The sequence below is a fragment of the Aotus nancymaae genome, unplaced genomic scaffold, assembly GCF_030222135.1.
Source record: "Aotus nancymaae isolate 86718 unplaced genomic scaffold, 86718_ANA_hifiasm-v0.15.2.pri h1tg000046l, whole genome shotgun sequence".
In the NCBI taxonomy this organism is placed as follows: domain Eukaryota; kingdom Metazoa; phylum Chordata; class Mammalia; order Primates; family Aotidae; genus Aotus; species Aotus nancymaae.
The window spans coordinates 6,728,062-6,749,708 of record NW_026988460.1 but is presented as its reverse complement, the minus strand read 5'-3'; the positions used below and the strand labels follow the sequence as shown (position 1 = coordinate 6,749,708).

General features: G+C 38.9%; 1 protein-coding gene and 1 pseudogene across 2 annotated transcripts in view; one reads left to right on the top strand and one right to left on the bottom strand.

Moving 5' to 3' along the window:
* Positions 1–21,647, top strand: part of SHQ1 (SHQ1, H/ACA ribonucleoprotein assembly factor) — a 104,381-nt gene that overhangs the window by 64,178 nt on the left and 18,556 nt on the right. The gene's annotated exons all lie outside the window — the stretch shown is intronic.
* LOC110567416 (U2 snRNP-associated SURP motif-containing protein-like) lies at positions 11,334–12,602 on the bottom strand (annotated as a pseudogene).

Sequence of the window (21,647 nt, the reverse complement as noted above, 5' to 3'; positions counted from 1 at the left end):
CAGGGGAGGAAGAATGTGATTGTCTTAGCAAGGGGTAAGTGTGTTTTCCTGGTCCTGGGATCAGAGGTAGTGAGTGGCATTTCTAAGAAAGTGAAGGTGGAGGACATGCAGCCACCTCATGAAGACATTGCTGTAATTTTACTGTGCCATTTTGAGCCATAGCTGGGGGAAAGCCTGATACCTACTACCACCCAAGTCACTGATGTTTATAATAAATCTACAGTGTGGAAGGTGATTTCAGAGATCTGTTAAATTCAGGCATGCAGAGTGATAATCAGACACTCTAGGTGGTTTTACATTTGTATGGGAAGTTACTTCTCTGACAAATGGTGAAATGCTAAGTGTTACATTAGCTGCTAATGATTAACATGTAGAAATTTAAAGAAACAATTGTGCGTAATTTCAAGCAAGTTAAACCTCCTTTGGATTAAGATCATTCTTGGTAAGGTGCTTATTCTGGCATGTCAAGTTGCTCTTTAGTTTTACTGTTTATTTTTAATTAAATCTACAAATTCATCCTGGATGGAAGTGGGTTTTAATCTCCATAAGAAAAGATTAGTACAAGGCAGTATCCATTCACTTGGATCCATTTAGCATGGTTTCATATAGAAAGGATTTACTTAATGGTTCTGTACCTTATCACCAGTGGTTCAGCAGTGCCCACTGGGGACTGTTGCTCTTCATTAGACTTCTCTTACAAGAAATGTGCCAATAAATCACAGGATTACAAATGTTCCTACAGATTTAAGACTAAAATAACCTTTTATAAAGATATGAATGCTTCTTGTGACTAAGTATATTGAGAAAACTAAGAAAAGAATCACATATTTGAATGTTAAAGGTTTGTGGGATATTTTTGTTGTTCATTTTTTTTTAAATTTATAATTTGTATCCTTTTTTTTTTCGGGTAAACTTTTTATTTTAGAATAGTTTTAGGTGTACAGAAAAATTGCAGAGATAATGCAGAGTTCCCATGTACCCTACACCCAGTTTTCCCTGTTCACCTCTTATATTAGAATGATATATTTGTCACAATTAATGAACCAATATTGATACATTATTGTTAACTAAAGTTTATTTAGATTTTATTAGTTTTTACCTAATGCCCTTTTTCTATTCCAGGAGACCATGTTTTGTTTTGTTTTTAACCAATGAACTGGAAATTGGGTAGTGCTCAATTTCTTGGACATTTTGTCATTCAAGAACTTAAATGCTGTGAAAGGTAGTAAAATATTATTGAGATACTCAGATACCTGAGGAGCTTAATACACACAAACATTCTAATCATCATGAATCCAGACTTGGAAAAAAATGGGTTTGATATATTTGAGAATTTTTAGAAATTTAGAAACATAATTCATTTATCATTTTTACTTACACATGTACCATGGACATCATAGTTATGATACACTGATAAAGTTTAGAGAAAGTTTAGGGCTGGGCATGGTGGCTCGTGCCTATAATCCCAGCACTTTGGGAGACTGAGGTGGTAGGATCAGTTGAGGACAAGAGTTCGAGACCAGCCTGGGCAACATAATGAGACCCTGTCTCAACAAAACAAAACTTAACTGGGAGTAATGGCATGCGCTTGTAGTCCCAGCTACTCAGAAGCTGAGACAGAAGCATTGCTTGAACTCAGGAATTCAAGGCTGCAGTGAGCCAAGATTGTGCCACAGCACTCCAGCCTGAGTGACAGAGTGAGACCCCATCTCAAAAAATAAATAAAGATTTTAAAAATAAATTGGGCAAGTCCTTTATATTTTCATCTTAATTTTCTTAAGGTGAAGGAGGTTGGAGGAGAAAATGTGGAGATATATATGAACCATTTTCAGAAGTGAATAAGCATGGAAAATACTCTTCCTTTATCTAGGGAGTAATATGTATATCAAGCCCATTTTATAGCTGTGGCTGGGTGGCTGTGTTATATCTGTCTCTGTTCTTTCTTGTTTTAGTCCCCGATACTTGCCTCTAGACTTTTCAGGTTCTTGGTTTTGGCTTGCTGGAGCCATGGCTTTTTAGAGAGTAAGCAAATTGTTATTTTCCTTCATCTCCTTGTTCTTGTGTATTTTTGTACCTCAAAGCTCTTTGGAGGAGACCCATGGGATCAAGTGATTTAGGGTGGTGATTGATTTAGTCAGGTTTTGTAAACCAGTATTCTCTACTTTACGTAGAATTTTCACTGTGCTTGAATTGTCTTAACTTCTTATTCAGAGAAGAGTCTTAACATTCATTAATGTGGCATATGTATAGTTATCATATACTTAGAAAGTGTTCTGTTTAAGGAGAGCTTTGTCAAGAGCATTCTTTCAGTGGAGTCACAAGAAAGCTTTTTTTAAAAAACTGACAACTTCAAATACAATTTCCTTTTTCTTCTATGTTATGATTGAAACCCAATCTTTGTTATAACATAATTATCTCAGCTGAAGCCAGCAGGGAGTTGCTGCCTTAATGTTAGGGGTGTGAAGTCCCCTAAATAAATAGAGGATTAATTACATTCCCAGCATGTTGTGAAGGTGATGAGATTGATTGTGATCATTTGACTTGTCCCACTTCCTGCTCCGACTACTTTCTTGAATAAATAGAAGCTGGGAAAATAATAAACAGAGCCATGAAACATATTGTTGGGCATGGAGTGTTGGAAAAGGATCTTCTTGAGGTATATTTCTAGATTTTTAAGAGGTTTATATGACATTTATTTTATAGTATTTTTTCATTGATTATTCTTGTATTGTTTCAGTTTAAACAGCTTTCAAGGAAATTTTGTTTCAGAAAACATAGATATTAACAGTGTTGAGAGAATTTGACATACTGTATTTTAATGGATGGATATCAGCAAATTTCTGATCCAGTTTTAGATGCTTTCATTTAGTGTAGCATTATGGAAGGTTTAAACTAAAGGAAATGTTAGCTGTTATATATTTCTACTATCATTTTCACATAAGGGTTTCATACTTCTGTTAAACTTAAAGTGGTAAATTAGGACTTTCATGAGGCGGATCATCTTTTTTGTTGTCTTACTGTCTTTTCCTGGAGAGTTTTATAATATCCTGAAACTGTGGTTTAGAGTATATATTTATTCTCCAAATTTTCTTTTGCTGTGGCTTCCTAAGGAGGTCCACTTTTCCCAGGTGTTACATAAAATAATCTTTTGGGGGGGTGTAGGAAAACCATAAGAGATGTTCTATCTATGCTTATTTTTTGAGAATGAAATTAAGCTTCATTTGTATTTCATATATGGATTGATGGCAAAAATAATTTTTAGCCACTGTGTACCATACATTTTTTAAATTGATGTGATACTTGATTAGAGGCTTAAAAGGCCACTGCTTCATGGAACAACCATCCCTATTTTCAGAGAGAGTCGTATACCTTTTTTCTCAAAGCGTAAGTTATGGCCGGGCAGGGATTGCCTCTACTAGGAAATTAGAATTGGGGTTCAGGAACTCTTGTCAGTCTCTGCCAATTAAAGACTCCTAATGATATGGTCTCTTCTTTTCTGCTCTGTAATTTTTTGTAAATAATAAAATGGTGCACTAAAACAATGAGAGAAACTCTGCATTTGTAGTGTCAAATTAACTACCTGACTTAAATACTAAGTTCATATTTGGGAAAACTCCAGCACTGATGAATTATCTAATTATTATGTTTATTTCATTTCATGTAGGGTATAAGGGCTTTCTTTTTTCTGAAATGCAGGCCCTTCTTGAAAATTTTGCCTGAGGCTGGGCACAGTGGCTCACACCTGCAATCCCAGCACTTTGGGAGGCCAAGGCAAGTGGATCACCTGGGGATGGGAGTTTGAGACCAGCCTGGCCAATGTGGTGAAACACCATCTCTTCTTTAAAAATACAAAAATTAACCAGGCATGGTGGTGCATGCCCGCAGTCCCAGCTAGTCAGGAGGCTGAGGCATGAGAATCACTTGAACTCGGGAGGCGGAGGTTGCAGTGAGCTGAAATTGTGTCACTGCACTCTAGCCTGGGTGACAGAGTGAGACTCTGTCTTAAAAAAAAAAAAGAAAAGAAAGTTGGGCCTTGAGTGCAGACCACCATACTTTTTAGTTTATTTACTTCTATATTCTGCCTCTACTAAAAATACAAAATTAACTGCATGTGGTGGTGGGTGCGTGTAATCCTAGTTACTCGGAAGGCTGAGGCAGGAGAATCGCTTGTTCTCTGACTTGTACAGCACATTAGGTGATGGAGTACACCTCTAATATCATGACATGTTTGTCTTTTGTTTAGTTTGCCTGATTTTAGGCTTGTGATGAATGAGATATCACTTTATATCCCAGATTTATAATTATGTGGTGTGCTTTAAATGACAAAGGTGAAAAAGTGATATCTCCTCTGATGATCATCTCTTCTGACTCCTGCCGCTTTGGGTGTGTACATGCCCTGTAAACCCAAAGACATATACAAACCCAAAGTTGTTCTTTGTGGATGTCACTTTTGAGACCTTATTAGAACCCAGAGTCAGTTTCTTTTAGCAAAGAATAAAACAACTTCTTACATATGATATTAAGTTTGTGCCATTCCAGATAAGCTTGCTAGCCAATTTAGATTTTATTTCTATCCTTAGACTATCCTAATGCTTCAGAAAAATAAGGGTTTAGTTTTTACTGGAAGAAATTGACTTCATTTTCAACTTGATATTTAAAATTAAACAGTTGTCAGTATTTGTCCTATCTACCTGTTTTAAGGGACATAACAGTTAAAAAGACTTCACTTATGCTGTATAAGCTAGTGATCTGAGTAAAACTATTGGCAGAGGATCTCCACTCTATATTAAATACTGGATTAATCATACAGGTCAAAGCTTTCAAAATTGTAGTTGTGAAGCTTGGGTTCTGAATGTAGCAGCACTACACATCCTTATGTTTCAGAAGCTTTATTATGATCCATGGTTTCAGATGCAGATTTCAAATCCAAAAATTTTACCTGGTAAGTAAGGCTTATCATACCTTTTTTAGAATTAAATGTTTTTTAAATAGTAGAGGCGGGGTCTTGCTGTGTTGCCCAGACTGGTCTTGAACTTCTGACCTTGAGCGATCCCCCTGCCTTGGCCTCCCAAAGTGCTAGGATTACAGGCATGAGCCACCTTGCCTGGTGTTGTACCGTTTTATCAGAAAGATCCAACCTTGCTCCAGGTATGTGTGAAAACAGTTTTGCTTTTGTTTTTAAACCAGAGCCACATAGATCTTTCCATCTTCTGTATAGGTCGATGTTACTTGTTTCTATTAGTCATATACTGTTGCAAAGCTCCCCTGCCATTTTAAGATGGGCTCTCCTCTTGAGGCTTGGGCATGAGAGTTATGGCAGATACTGACTTTGTTTCCTATCTTTTGGGGTCTTGTTATCTTATGTGATGGTAATGGTGGTTTTTAAATTGTGACTGCCTTAGACTTGAGTATCTGTTCATCAGTCCATTCAACAAATAGTTTATGAGTTCCTACTTTGTGCAGGGTTCTCTGCCAGGGACCTGCCAATGGTAAACAAAAACTTGGCTTCTGCCCTCCTGGAATGTGTGGTCTAATGGGGAGAGAAGTATTAATCAAATGCTTGCATGCACAAAAAGTAAAATTAAAACCTTGGAAAGTGCTTCAAAAGAAAAGATTCACACCGCCATGAGAGATGGCTGACCTCATCTGGTGTGGGGATTAGGGGGAAAGGGGGATCCCCTGGGGAAATGTTTGGTTTGAGTACTGACATACAAATGGGAGTTAACCTAAGAAGGGCAGTGGACTTTAGGAATATATAGTAGATCCATCATGTGCAAAGGCTCTGTGGCAGGAGGGAATTTTATATATTTTCAAGAAATTGCAAGAAGGTCGAGGTGGCTGGAACACAGAGAAAGGGTGTATGTTAAGAATTTTTATCCCTGTTCTAAGAGTGGTAAGAAGCCAGAGAAGAGTTTTCGGAGTATGGTTGGAGATCATTGGTGTTATAGTGTGAAGAGCTTTTTAGGCCAGCTTCAAGACTATTAATGGTGTCCTTATGAGGCATGAGTATAGCCTGACTAGGGAATTAGGATTTTAGGAACTAAAATGGATTTAGAGAATGAGGAAGAAGGCAACATGAAGGATGATCCCTGGGTTTGTAGCCTGCACAGCTGAATGAATGATAAAACCTAATTTTGGAAAAGTAATCTCAGGGTTTTGGCTTTTATTAGAGGAATTCTTCTGTGTATAGAACTTAAACTCTGGTGGTGATCTGTACTTCTAATTCATAATTCTGGATAATGGCCAGTTTTCTTTATTTGTCTCTGTTATTGTTGCCTTTATTATTTAATTAACTACTGGGCTCAGTTAACTATCTATGGAGGTTTGCCTTCTGTGTGTCTTTTTTTGAACTTTTATAGAGTTTAGTTATTTTCTTAAAATATTTTCTTATGAAATATACAATAATATATGAAGCATATACATGCAGATTAAAGAATAGTAATGAACTGAATATTTATGTAACTACCACTGATTTTTTTTTTTTTTGAGGGACAGGGTCTTGCTATGTCACCCAGGCTGGAGTGCAGTGTTGTGATCATAGGTCACTGTAGCCTCGAAGTCCTGAGCTCAGGTGATCCTCCCAGCTCAGCCTCCCAAGTAGTTAGGACTACAGGCATACCCAGCTAATTTTTTATTTTTTGTAGAGATAGGGGTCTTGCTCTGTTACTCCAGGCTGGTTGAACTCCTGGACTCAAGTGATCCTCCCACTTCAACCTCTCAAAGTCCTCGGATTATAGGTCTGAGCCACCATGCCTGGCCTCCAATCTTAAGAAATAGAATATCACCAGTTTTCTAGAGATTCCTTATGGGCCCATTCCCAATTGTATTTCCCACCTTGTTTTCTGGTAACCACAACCCTAAATTTTATGTCAGTCATTACTTTACTTTTCCATATACTTTTACCATTCATGCATATATCTCAAGTTTAGTTTTTAGTTTTGTTTGCTTTTGGAATTTATGTAATGGAATCATACTATATGTGTTCTTCTATTACTTGTTTCTTTTAATTTTAAAAAGATTTGTCCATGATGATGCATAGAGTTATAGATTGTTCTTTTCTACCCTACAGTATACGATCCCATTGCTGGATATACTGTGGTTTGTTTGTCTGTTTTTCTGTGGCTCCACTAATAAATGGTTTCCAGTTTGGGCTGTTTAAGAAAATGCTAACAGATGTCCCTGTACATATTTCATGGTGTATACTTGTGCAGCTTTTTGAGTAAGCTCTATACCTAGAAATGGAATTTCTGGGATTTAGGGGACAGTGATAGGCTGGACTTTAATAGGCAGTGTCAAACTGTTTTCCAAAGTAGTCGTACCAATTTATTTCAACGTACACTTTAACCAGCAAAGTATAAGAATTTTTCTGATTTCACCTTCATGTCGATACTTACATGGTTAAATTTTAAGATTTGACAATCTGAAGTAGTATGAAATAGTTTGTTATAATTTTAATTTGCATTTTCCTAATTACTAGTGAAGCTGAGCATCTTTTCATGTATTTATGAACCATTGGTGTTTCCTCTACTATGAAATGTCTGTCTGTTGTACTCCCTATTTTTCAATAGGACTTCCTTTTTTTAAAAATTTATTTTTCGGTTCTTTGAGTATTCTGGATGCTAGTCCTTTATTGGTTAAATATGTTACAAATACTTTCTTCCAGTTTATAGTTTATGTTTCAGCCTCCTTGTAGTGTCTTCATAAACAGAAGTTTTTAATCTCATTGAATTTCTCAATATGTTCTTTTATGGGTGTGCCTTTGGTTCTTGTTTAAGAAAGTTTTTATTATTTGGGTATCATAAAGATATTCTCCTATAGTATCTTCTAAAATTTTTATTCTTTTGCCTTTTGTATTTAAGTCCTTAGTCCACCTGGAATAGATTTTTTATATGTTATGCAATAGGGGATCCAGTTTCATTTTTCCCATATGGATAACCGAATCCCAGCCTTATTTATTAAATAGTCTATCCTTTCCTCATATATCCTGCAGTGCTCACTCTCACAATCAAGTTACCATGTATGTGTGGATCTGTTTTTAGGTTGTCTGTTCAGCCCAACTGATTTACTTGTCTATCATGTGCTAGTACCATGCTTTCTTAATTACTGTAGCTTTATATCTTAGAATCAGCTTGTCAAGTTCCATGAAAAACATTTTGATTGGAATTGCTTTGAATCTGTTAATCAGTTTGGAGAGACTAAAACATTTTGTATCTCTTTCCAATAATATGGTATGACTAAGTTTTCTTTAATGTGTTTCAATAAAATTTTATAACATTTTTCCATTAAACCTTGCACATTTTTTTGTTGGATTTATTGCCTGATATTTGGTTTGCTATTAAAACTGATACTGTTTTTAAAAAATTACTTACAAACTGCCTGTTTAAAGTACAGTCATGCATTGCTTAACAATAGGGATACATTCTGAGAAGTGCATCATTAGGCAGTTTTATTGTGTGAACATCATAGAGTGCACTTACACAAACCTAGATGGCACAGCCTACTACACACCTCAGCTGTATGGTATAGCCTGTTGCTCCTAGGCTACACACCTTATAGCAGGTGACTGTCCTGAATGCTGTAAACAGTTGTAACACAGTGGTATTTGTGTATCTTAACATATCTAACTATGGAAAAGGTACAGTAAAATCAAAGTGTTATACTCTTATGGGACCACCATCATATATGTAGTTCATTGACCAAAACATTGTTATGTGGCACATTACTGTATATAGAAATGTAATTCACTGTTTAAAATTGATTTTATATTCAGCTACTTGGCTAAACTCTACTGTTATCTTATGTATCATTTCTGTTCAGTTTTCTATACAGGCAGTAGCAATGCAAGTAATGACAGCTTGGTTTCTTCCTTTCCATTCTTTATATTCTTCATTTCTTTTTCTTTTTCATTTTATTGCACTGGCCTAGGTGGTGGTAATATATTTCTCTATCTTTTATCTTTAAGAAAATGCTTTCAACATTTTATCATTAAATATGATATTTGTTTTTGTAGATAGCCTTTATCAAGTCAAGAAAAATTCCTGTTATTTTTAGTTTGCAAAGAGTTTTTTATTCTAAATAGTTTTGGATTTTGTTGCACTTTTTTCCTCATCTAGGGTGATCTTAAGATTTTTCTCCTTTAATCTGTTAATGTAATGAATGGCATTTATAAAATTTCTAACAAATTTTGCCTTGCATTCCTGGGATAAACCCATCTTGATTATGATGTATTATTTAAACATGATGCTGAATTTGGCTTGCAAACTCTGTGTGTGCCTACAATCAGGAGGAAGGTATGGGAGGAGGAGAGATTGGCTTATAATTTCCTGTTGTTGTACTGTCCTTTCCTGATAATATGACTTGGAGAGCATTGCCTTTTCTGTTCTCTGAAATAGTGTATGTAATACTGAAATGATACATTCCTTGAATCTTCAGTAGCATTCACCCCCCCAACCAAAAAAAAAAAAAAAGGCATCGTGGCTTGGTTTCTTTGTGAGAAAATTCTTAAGTATTCAGATTAGCTAATTGACAATAGGACTGTTCTGGTTCTTTATTTCTTTTTGAGTCAGTTTTGATAGATTATATTTTTCTAAAACTTTGACCTTTTTTTCTAAGTTTTCAAACTTTGTTATAGAGTTGTTTTTATTTGCTCTTAATCTGTTTTCTCCACAGCATCTGCAGTTGTTGTCTTTTACATTCTTAATATTTGTGCTATCTCTCTTAGGTTTTTTGTTTTTAAATTATTTTTTGTTAGAGGATATATTTGATTACTTTTTTTTTTTTTTTAAAGATGAGGTCTCATTCTGTCACCCAGGCTGGAGTGCAGTGACACAATCACTGGTCACTGCAACCTCTGCCTCCCACGTTCAAGCAGTTCTGCCTCAGCCTCTTGAGTAGCTGGGATTACAGGTGCCCCTCATCACACCCAGCTAATTTTTTTATTTTTAATAGAAACGGAGTTTCACCATGTTGGTCAGGCTGGTCAACCCATCTCGGCCTCCCAAAGTGTTGGGATTACAGGTTTGAGCCACTGTGCCTGGCCCATTTCATGTTCTTGATCCTCTCTATGTTTGTCTTCAATTTCATTACTTTAAGTGCTTTTATCTGTATCATTTTATTTCATCTACATTTTAGAAGTTTGTTAGATTCTGCACATAGATGTTAGTAACTTATTAACATTGACCCTTTCTTCATTTAAAACTAAATTTTCTTACCGGTATCTGCTTTATATTTCTCTCACAGGTTTGGAAATATACTCAATTTTCATTACTGATTCATTCTACATATTTCCTGATTTTACTCGTGGAATGTTGGAAATTTGTTTCTCCTTTCCAAGCATATGGATTTTTATAGGAAAGTTTTTGTTATTGATTTCTAACTTAATTGCATTTCTGCCAGAGAATTATATCATTGTTGTGAAATTTGTTGAGATTAATTTTATGTCTAGAATCATCTCTGTTTTCATACACTTTTGGTTTTATTCTTAAAAAAAATGTTGATTTTTGAACTGTTAGCTACTGTGTTGTGTGTCTGTCCATTGATGAAACTTGTTGATTGGGCCGTTTGTTTTTTGTGTCTTTACTGATATATTTCATCTGTTTCATCTGTCCATTTTGAATTGAAAGAGATGTGTGAAAACCTCCTATGTTGTTGGTCTTGTCAGTTTCTTCCTGTAGACCTATCAGTTTTTACTTTATATTTTGAGGCATGTTATTTGGTGTTATTAGTTTATAATTGTTATATCTTCTTGGTAGATTAAAATGTATCACTAATGATGCTTTTTCCCTTACCATCTATTTTGTCTGATAGTAACATGGCTATCCTAGCTGTCTTTTGATTAGTATTGTCCTGGAATATCTTCTTTTTGTCCTTGGAGGATTTAATTTTTGTGAACATCTCTTCAATAAATCTTTGACTGGCTTCCAATAAATTCCAATATCACTACAAAAACCTTATATTTGGTGTGTGTGAAAAATATGCTCTGAACATGTGATGTAAGGCTGTGATGAATCAGTAATTTGGGAACCAGTTGTGACTGTAGATGTTTTTGGGTTTCTGGTCTTGTCATTATGCAGGTTGCCATGTTTGGGTTCTCTCTCTCTTTTTTCCCCCCCCCCCCAAATCTCACCTTGAATTGTAGACATGTTTGGGTTCTCTAAGTCATGTGTTTCTGTCTTTGATTCCCTACTCCCCCATTGACTCAATCAGCAAATCCTTTTAATTCTTCCTGTACAGTTCCTTTCATATAAATCCCTCCTTTTGGTCTCACCACCTTTCTTTGAATTCAGGCCTCTGTTTCCTGATCTCTTGTCACAGTGTCCTCTCTGTTTTCTTTGCTACCACAACCTCACTCCCCATCTTGTTTCTTTGCTATAGTAATGCCAGTCTGACAGTTCTGAAATGCCATTTTGATTAGGGCTGTCTCCTTTGGAAGTTTTTTTTTTCTTTTTTTTAAGCTCTCTTTCTGAACGCTCTGATCACTGAGATTTCGGTGAAGGGGATTTCACTCATGTACCACTGCTACTGCAGTGTGGGCTGGGGGATGTACTGTGTCGCCTTTGCCTTTCCTGCCTTGTTTTGGAGTATGCTCATCTTTTTCCTTCTTGTCTTTGCAGCAAAATTCCAGTTTTTCTTTATTTTTCTTGTCTTTTTCTCATTCTCTTTCTAACTCTTACTCTTTTTCTTACTCTCATTGAAGAAAAATTTATCTCTGTAATTTTATACTTGCTCCTGAAAACTCTGGCCTGGTGTTTTAGGTCTTTTTCCGGATTCCAATTCATTCTGAAAGTTCATAACTTTAAGCTCAATTTCACTAAGTTTGGCTTGTTTTTCCTCACTCATTTTCTGAGTACTTAGAGAACTTGAACTCAGTCATTTCTTCTTTGATTGGATTAGAGTACAAATGATGTTCTTCAGATTTGGCACTTTGAGTATCTTCTTCTTGATTTTGATTTTCTTTTTCTTCTGATTCTTCATGCTGGTCAAATAACTCCCATTTAGAAATTGTAACATCCTGTGCTTCCAATTCAAATTCATCCACAGCTTCCCATTTTGATGAGGCAACTTTAAATGTAGGCTCATTCTTCTTTTAGTTTTCAGTTGCATCCAAAACACTCCATCAAGATCATTATCAAGACTTTTTATAGGGGACTCTATCAGGATCTTCGATGGGATTATCATCAATAGGAATTCCATCTACATCTTCCAGAGGTGCACCATCAAGCTCTTCCTCATTGGGGACATCATTAAGGTTATCTGGTACACTTTCTGTTTCCTTTTCTATATAATATGTACAACTCCTAAGAAAATATTTTTTACTTTACTCAAAGATGGTTCTGGATAAATTGCCCAGTCGTCCCATGCTCTGAAGTTTTGGTTGTGTCTGACTTGGCATATCACTGTCTGAGGGTCCAGATACATCCATATGTGCATTTGAAGATCCAGATGAATGAACAGCTGATGATCTTATCTTTGAACTGGCCTCCTCTTAAGTTCTTGTTGGTTTGCTTACAGGACAAAAGCCTAAATGCCTGGGCTGAGCTGGATTCCTGACCTTCTGCATGTTTCTCCTCATCTTCCGAGCTTAATCCCTTATTCCTGCTCATCAGGCACTCCCTCTCTCTCCTGCCAAGTAGATGTACTCACTATTTCCCATTGCTGTAAACTGCAGCTTTGCTTTGCTTTGGTACATTCCACTTTCTCTACCATATATATTACATTTTGCTTTAAGCTTTCTCTAACAAGCCCAACCAAATTATCTCTCTATTGTAAGACTTGAAGTTAACACTGACGTCACTTCTTTTGGTGATGACTATCTGTAATGCAACCAGTCATAGAACTGAAAAGTATTGCAAAATCTTCTCTTTTGTAAGCCTTTATTCTGTGAATTAATTCCCCCTGCACTGTCGCTGCTGTATGATTCCTTAGCCGTGGCATGGATGACTTTGATACTTGCAAATTTATTCATAAATAAGAACACTTCTACTCTGAAGCAGCTTAGAGGGCTTAAAAGTTGTCCTTTGGGGCCAGGCGCAATGGCTCACGCCTATAATCGCAGCACTTTGGGAGGCTGAGGTGGGCGTATCACGAGGTCAGGAGTTCAAGACCAGCCTGGCCAACATGGTGAAACCCTGTCTCTACTAAAGATACAGAAAATTAGCCAGGCACCTGTAATCCCAGCTACTTGGGAGGCTGAGGCAGGAGAATCGGTTGAACTTGGAAGGCAGAGTTTGCAGTGAGTCAAGATTATGTCATTGTACTCTAGCCTGGGTGACAGGGCAAGACTCTGCCTCAAAAAAAAAAAAAAAAAAAAAGTTGTCCTTTAAATCTGATTGAAATCTGCTTTCTTAATTTTAATTCTGGACCCATATAGAATAAGTTCTGTTTTCAAATGTCTGCCTTCAGCTATCTGGAGGATTACTATTGTATCCCTTCTCAGTCTTTCAGATCAAACTCTTCTGCCTTTAAATTATTCTTATAGGTCCAAATTTCCAACCCTTTGTCCATCTTGGTCTCTTTGGGGAGACTACTTTATCAGTGTTCCCCAACCCCTCCCTTTATTTTTTTGGTCCAGACCCTTTTAAAGTATCCTCCAGTTCAAATATAATACTTCAGGTTTGACCAGAGAGTAGCTATTACTTTTGTTTTTTGTGGATATTACTTTGTCAGTCATCTGCTTATCATTGGAAACCTTAACTCACCACACATTCTTAGTTTATGACTAGCTGAAACTCTTCATGTTCGTCTTAAAGTATAATTCCTCTTCTGTGCTAGCTAGTTCATGATCTTTGCGTTTGTCCCTGTTTAGTTTCACCTTGTTAGATTTGGCATATCCCATCCACCTGTTTTGAATTTTTTGGAACTGGAATCTGTCATCCAAGTTATTTCCTGATCTTTTTTCACCTTGGTAACACTGCTTGTATGCTTGACTCCTGAAATCTAATGAGCAGTCATTTTGGAGCAAGCACAAGGCTCTGTGGAACTAAAGCAGAGTTAGATACGGCTTCTGGCCTTAAGGAATTAGAATGAGCGTTCTCTGTTTTCACCTAAGACAGTGAATAGAACGTTGAATGAGGAAGGCTGAGGTCAGGACTTTGTACTCTTCCACTAGATACCTTTCTTCAGGTTGAAACCAGTCTCACCTTCAAGGTCAAATGTCAGTCTAGACAACTGTATAATCATACACCCATACTTTGTATTTTGCCCATAGAGACCACAGGAGATTGTCATATGCTTTGTTAAAATCCAGACTCAGTCTTTGCACAGGGTTCCCAGGTGCAGAATAGTCCAAGGGATGGCATTAGTTTGTGAATCCATAGTAACTTCTGGGGATCACCTGCTTCATTTATCTACCTACGTGCAGTTCACGTATCTTGAGTTCATGGTCTATGATTTCATCACTTTCCTTCTTCTTTTCAAAACTTAAGGAAGACACGTTTGCCTCTTTCCTGTCTTCTGTTGGATATTTGAGACTAGATACATTGTTCAGATTCCCTCTTCAGTTATTCTGTGATCAGCAGAACACCTTTGTCATTAGTATATTGATCTATATCACAGTTTTTGCCTTCCATAATAATAGATATGATCTTGCACTTTCTGGGCATTTTTCTCCTTTCCTTATCATTGTTAGTTTATTGAACAAACTAACAGCCGTTGGTGAAACTTGCAGAAGCAAACATCTTCCTGGAACTTCTGAGATGTATTCTGGCTCAAACCAGGCCCTGATCATTCTGTCACCTTAAGCCATGGTCCACAAAGCCAAATCCTGTTTTTGATTTGGGAGGGCTGAGAAGTCAGAAAGCTGTCCCCTGCCATTAGAAATGTAGCGAGGCCATAGAGTACTATGGTTAAGAGTATGGGCTCTGGAGCCAGCTGGCAGCTTCAGATCTCTGCTCTCTCTGTATGGCCTTGGACAAGCCATTTAAACTCTCTCTGCTTCTGCTATCCATAAAATGGGGGAGAATTAGGAAAATTAGATGAGCTAACAGATGCAATTTGTTTAGAACATGTTAACACAGAGTAAGTGGTCAATAATATTTGCCAAGAACAAAGCTCCCATTGATGCAATGGTCAACAGTGGGCATCAGTCCATAATAATAATAGCACTTATCAATAGCTTACTGCAACCAGGCATTGTGCTAAGTGCTTTATAGAGATAATCTCTCTTGATGATCTCACAAGCCCCATATGAATTTGGGTTATGTCCTCGTTTAGTTATTACCCCAGGATACAAATAGGGAAACTGAGGCTCAGAGAGATTTAAGTTAACCAAGGGCTGCATGACTTCAGAGCCTGAGCTCTTAACCTCCTTGCTGTGGTCAGTCAGTCGTTTGTTGATTTCTAGAACACAGGACATTTTCTTGGTTAAGCAGCCAATGTGGTAAACACAGGACATTTTCTTGGTTAAGTAACCAATGTGGTCTCTGTTACGGAGCGTTTAGTCTAGTTGTAGAGACCCAAGACAAGATATGTAGAGGGCAGAATTAGAGGACTGCTGAGCAAACCCTGGCCTGGTTGCAAGAGACGTAGTGATTCAAAGAAGAGGAGCCTAGGCTGGTCTGCAAGGCTTAGTGGAGTAGAAGTCTTGAATAGGAAGCTAAAGATGGGTGGGATCTGACCAGGCACAGAAAGCAAGCAGGGATATGTGCTAGGCAGGGACACAACTTGAGGCAAACCCCAAAGTTAAAACAATTGTTTTCTTGTCTGGAAGCAGTGATACACCGGGCACATTGGTGTAGCAATTATGTATTGAGATATATATATATATAGAAGATGTTAGGGAACTGGGGAGATGGAACTAAGTCTGTGAAGGTAAAAGTTGCAAGCTAGTGGCCCTTGGGTCACTTTTGGCTCTCAGTGAGTTTTTAGAGACTTTAAATTGGTTGTCAACACTTAAAAATTGGAAGATTTTAATGTAAAAGTCTGGATTTACAGCTGCTCTTGAAATAACGGAAGTTCTGGCAGTTGCTGGGCCCACATCCCCACATGGTAACAATTGGCTAGAGCTGGGGCCAGCTGTCTCCATTATGTGGGACAAGTGCTCTCCATTCTGCCACAGACCCCCACCTGCCTACTAGACTCCATCTGTTTGGCTTCTGGGGGCAGCAGTTTGTGGCCTTGGCCTGACATATAAGGGCTCTGCTACTGGATCAAAGGACTTGCACTTTTTTCCTGCCAAACTGCAGGTCCCATGCAAGCAGGAGCCATGTTTTTCTTGTGTACTGCTGTATAGCTGGGGCATCGCAAAATGCCCAGCAAATGCTGGGCACTCAATAAATGTGGCACCTGGATGGCATCAGTGACCATATTACAGTGGAATCAATTTTGGAAGCTGCAGTGGGGTTCTAGAATGCTTAGGGGAAAACAGACTGGGGCATACACCATTTGACCTGGTGGCTCATGTTGAACCCTGTTCTAAAGACACACTGTGGATGACCATTAAGCAGCAAATAGGCTGCTTATAAAGCAGAGAATAATCTGTGTTTGTGCTGAGGAAAAAACTGCTGGCCATGCAGTGCTGTTTCCAGCTCCCCTCACTAACATGGATAGCAGCCCTGTTGTTGTTTTCTTCTTTGGACTCGCACTAAACAACAGGAATAGAAAATGCGTAAGTAAGGCTTATGGCACATACTTACTTGCCTCACTCAGCAGGACAACAGCATGACAAAGATCACAGCCATAGCTCTGGGCTCTGTGTGTTTTAGCAAAAACCTGTAAAACCGAGTTGCTTTTGACTAGGGATATGATCTTTCTTCCTAGTTGCTGATGGCAGCTCTTCTCCACGGTTTAGCCTGTGTTCTTGTTTTGTTTATTTATTTATTTCCCTTTCTTCTGCACTTGGTATTCCTCCAGGCTCCATCTGAATGTGCCTTGCCATAGGGAGCACTAGGAAAGAAGAAAGTCAAACTGCCTCTCCCTCAGGCTCAGGCTTTGGAAAATCAAAGCTGAGCAGAGGCAGCTCTTCTCTGCCTGCAGCAGGGTCAGCGATTTGTGTAATGTTTTCCCTGTCGGCTTATCTCTGCTGATTTCTTCTGTTTTTTTGAGCAAGGGAATGAAGAGTTGTATCATTGCTGCTGCCTTTTTAAGCAGGTGGGATCTGCAGCTGTGATCAAAGCCAAGCTCTGTGCTCCCTGCTGACAGCATTCCCTGCTTTTCTGTAAACTACTCCTTATAGGGCTGGATTTGTGTCAGTGGAATGAGGTGGCTCCAAGAAAAAAAAACCACCCAGACTCCCTGACAAGGAATGAAAGCAGTGAAGCACTTATATGTCCCGCCCCACGAAGCATTTTGATAGCATCATTTGAATCAAACCATAATTAGGCTTTTGCATCCAGTTCTTGTAGGAACATGAAATGCTAGGCAGCCAACAGGTTTGGTTCTGGCAACCACCTAACTGCGGAGGATTAATTTGTACTGTGTATTCCTATATTTAGTAAAATAGTATCTCACAGACCCTTTTTCATTCTTATTTTTAGTAATCAGTAATTTTTGAAGATAGTAATTTGGGTCTGATTGGGACATTTGGCAACTCTTCACTTCTAATTATAGAAGGGTTTTTGCCAGTAAGTCTTGAGGACAGAGTGAACATAGGATTTTAAAAAGGTATCTAGCAAACTAGTTGAGTCCTAATTGTTGAGGGTCATGAGCACTATAATAAAATATATGAGATTAATTGTAGCTCCCTACCTGGTAAAACTATTCTAGGAACTTAATTTGCATAAATGTTTTGTCGAGGACTGGTCCCAGTGACATAGGACAGATTCTCCAGTGGTTCTGCTGGCAAATGCCGTCTTCCAGCATCTTGTTCAACTTATATGTTGGTAATAAACTCTTTAGTTACCCAGATGGTGTCCCTACTTCAGAGCATGAGCCAGCACAGCATTGTGCATAGTGGGTCTGCATATGAGGAGCTCTGGCTAATCAGGGATGAACTCTCTGGCATTGGGCAAGTGTTTGCTTCTGAACATTGGTGGAATTTGGAGAATTGTACCTGCTTGTGCGTCTGATGAAAGGATTGGATGAGCTCATACATGTGAAAGCAATTTGGAAGCCCTCAAGTCTAATAGCATGTGGAGGATTAGTGCTTGGGTTTGTGGCTAGCCCTGTGGTATACCTATGTCATTGAAGTCTCTAGGCTTCATCTTTGTCAAACAAATTGGGGCTTTAGATTAAATCTGTGTGGTCTGATTTGGTATTCGTTGCCACATGTGGCTATTTTCATTTAAATTAGTTCAAATTAAATAAAATTTAAGGTATAATTCTTCAGTCGTGCTGACATTCCAAATGCCCAGTAGCCCCATGGGGGTGAATGGCCACCATATTGGACAGCACGTTTGCATCATCATGTGAAGCCCTACTGGACAACCTGGACTCAGTTATCTATCAGGTTTCCTCCAGGGGGATTGATTGGACTTCGACAAAGTGGCTCATGAAGTCCTTACAAGAGGCCTGTGCTTTCACTTCCCCACTCCCTTCACTGGCAGACCCGCACCAGGGGCTTGGATATGCTGAAACTTTCCTCCTTGTTTGCCTGGGGTCGGAAGTGTGAGCCCTTACTGTGATATCTTCTGCAATGAGTTTCTCAGAAGAGGTAGGTTGTAGAATGACACATTCCTGAGCCCTCAAATAGTTTTATCTAGTTCACATAAAATTCTGAGTTGGACAGAATTTTCTTCCTCTTTAATTAACGTCTAGGTCATCCTTTTCAGGAACAAGATGACCTGTTGTCATTTTCAGTGTACATGGGACAACTTAGGCTCAGTGTCGGGCTCAGGCATCAGCGGTGCAGTATGAACTTGGGCAAATGGGACTTGGAGGTACAGGTTGGCCCACAGAGGTAGATGGACAGTATGAGAACTATGGTCTAGGGATGGATACGTGATCTGGAGACTAGCAATAGCCATGTCATAATTGACATCCAGATGGCTTTTAGGATTGGGAGCAGCGGTTGGTCATGAGCGTCTTACACTCAGCTTAATAGACTGGAGGTTCAAGCTGGGAAGAAGTGGAGTAGCTGAAAACAAAAATAAGCTAGGTCCCACAGTTTAGGCTGTTCAGTGATGTATAGGGTCCCCAAGGTCAACTTTCAGTGAGGCCTTCCCTAAATACTCATAAAAAAATTGAACACCCCTTTGCCCAAGCACTCCCTGGCTACCTTTTTAGTTCTTTTTTATAAAGGCACTTTATAAGTGCCTTTTTTCACGGCATTTATGTTATCCAGCATACTCTGTATTTTACTTAGTTTTTATTATCTTTTTTTATTTTAGTATTTTCTTACACAAGAATATAAGCTGCATAAGCACAGAAATTGGTCGGTTTGTTCAGGGCTTGAACACATAGTACTTTCAAGAAGCGTTTGTAAGGCCGGATGTGGTAGCTCATGCCTATAATTCCCGCACTTTCGGAGGTCGAGGGAGGCAGATCACCTGAGGTCGGGAGTTTGAGACCAACCTGGCCAACATGGCGAAACCCCATCTGTACTAAAATACAAAAATGAGCCAGGTGTAGTGGCTCACGCCTGTAATCCCAGCCACTCAAGTGGCTGAGGCCTGAGAATTGCTTGAACTGGGAGGTGGCGGTGGCAGTGAGTGAAGATCGTATCACTGCACACTGTACTCCAGCCTGAGTGACAGAGTAAGACTCTCTCAAAAAAAAAAAAAAAAGAATCGTGAATCTGGGAAGTCGAGGTTGCAGTGTGCTGAGATCATGCCACTGCACTCCAGCCTGGGTGACAGAAGGAGACTCTGTCTTAACAACAAAACAAAACAAAACAAAAAAAACAAAGTATAAAATGAATGAATAAAAAATGCAGCCCTGATGCACTGTTTCAGTGCAGTCTAGAGGTAGAGCTACTCTTGGGAGGCTAGTGCCATAGAAGGAGATAAGGAAATAATGGGTAGAGGTCTGGGAAGACAGGCAAGTGGTGGCATCTGAATGGACAGAAACCGGTTCAGGGGCAGGCATGTGGACCCTGACTTCAGGCAAGGTCCCTGTGAAAGTTGAAGATCTTGTACAAGAAGGCAGCTAATAGGCAGAAAACCTAGCTTTGCAAAGTCAGGGTTGTGAGATAAAATGTTTCTGAGACTGGGCCTCAGGATCAGTCTGGCCTAGAAGAGAGGATAAAGAGAGAACTCTTGAGCCATGGAACCATCAGAGTAGGGCCCCATTGCATCTTTTTACTTAGAGCCAAGATTGGTGAGTAAATGTGAGGTGGAGATTCATACTCATGCTCTGGGTGCAAGAGGCATGGGGCAGAGTCAGGCTGCCCTGTACAGAATGTGTGAAGTCAGCAATGCTTCACCTCAACAGTCGACCCAGGAACAAGGGGAACCTCCCACCATTCCCATCCCATTGTTTGATCAGCTCCAAGAGTCCACAGTATTGAGAGTGAATAAAAAGTGTCAGCTGGTAATAATGACTTCAACATAGTCATAACTCGCTGGGGCATTCCAGACATCATGGTGCATATGTATTACCTGGAAGTCTCGTTAAAATGACTCTTATTCAGAGATCTGGGATGGGGCCTGAGATTTTGCACTTCTAAGAAGTTGCAAGATGTTGCTGCTGCTCCTGGTCCAGGGTTATGCTTTCAGTAGCAAGGCTACTGAAAGCAAAAGGGAAGAAACTAAACATTAGCCATTGAAGTCAATTGCCTTTATTAAAAGTATTTTAAAATTCCCCTTGGATGGTCTAGGGGCTGTCATTTAAGGTTGTCCTGGTAGACAGATGCTTTTCGCTTCAGTTTGGTTTTTAAGAGACTATAAGTAAGCATAAAATATACTTTCCCCTGTTTGATTTTCTATAGAGGACCACTTGCCAGAACTGCTGTCAATTCTGGCTTTCAGATCTCGTGTTTCTTGAGGCAGTTGTTGAATACTTGAAACCCTGTTAGTCTGGGCACTGTGGCTCATGCAAAATAATCCTAGCATTCTGGGAGACCAAGGCGGGAGGATCGCTTGAACCTAGGAGTTCTAGGCTGCAGTCAGCTATGATTGCGCCACTGCACTTCACACCTCTCCTACTTGTAAGTGGTTTTGCATAGTGTGGTATGTAGGTACTGGGTAGGGCACCAAGCCACAGATCATGCCGGACCAGGGTCGGAAGTTTGTTCTTGTGATGTGGATGAGGTGGCAGCATTTAACTCATTCTGAGGGTTTCCAGTGCTTTTATAAAAATTACTGTCCTAGAAGTTTTCATGGGAATAAAAAGACCCCACATCATGGACATTTTGAAATTTGTGTTCTGATAGTCAAGGTCTGACGTAAATAGATGATCTTACATGCATCTCTCCTGCTTGCCACATTCCCAGATAGAATGTATAGTCCTGTGGAATGCAGTCAGCATGTCCTTGCAGGCCTGGGATATGGCCCTATACCAGGCTATACCAGACCTTGTGCTGTGTGCTTCCACAGTTCCTATGTCACTAAACTACTTTTCTCCTCATAGTCCTTATAAAAGTTTCAGTTTAGATTACTCCTTTTCTAGAACCTCTCTACTTTTCTTCTCTCTTCCCCTTCCCTCATTCCAAGCCTGAAATGGCTGCCTGTTCTCTCTGCTCATGGCCAGTACTAAAGTACACTCAGTTTTTGCTATTTGAGGTGGTTATGGTCTATGTCACTGTGAACACTGAATTAATTAGTGAACTCTGAACC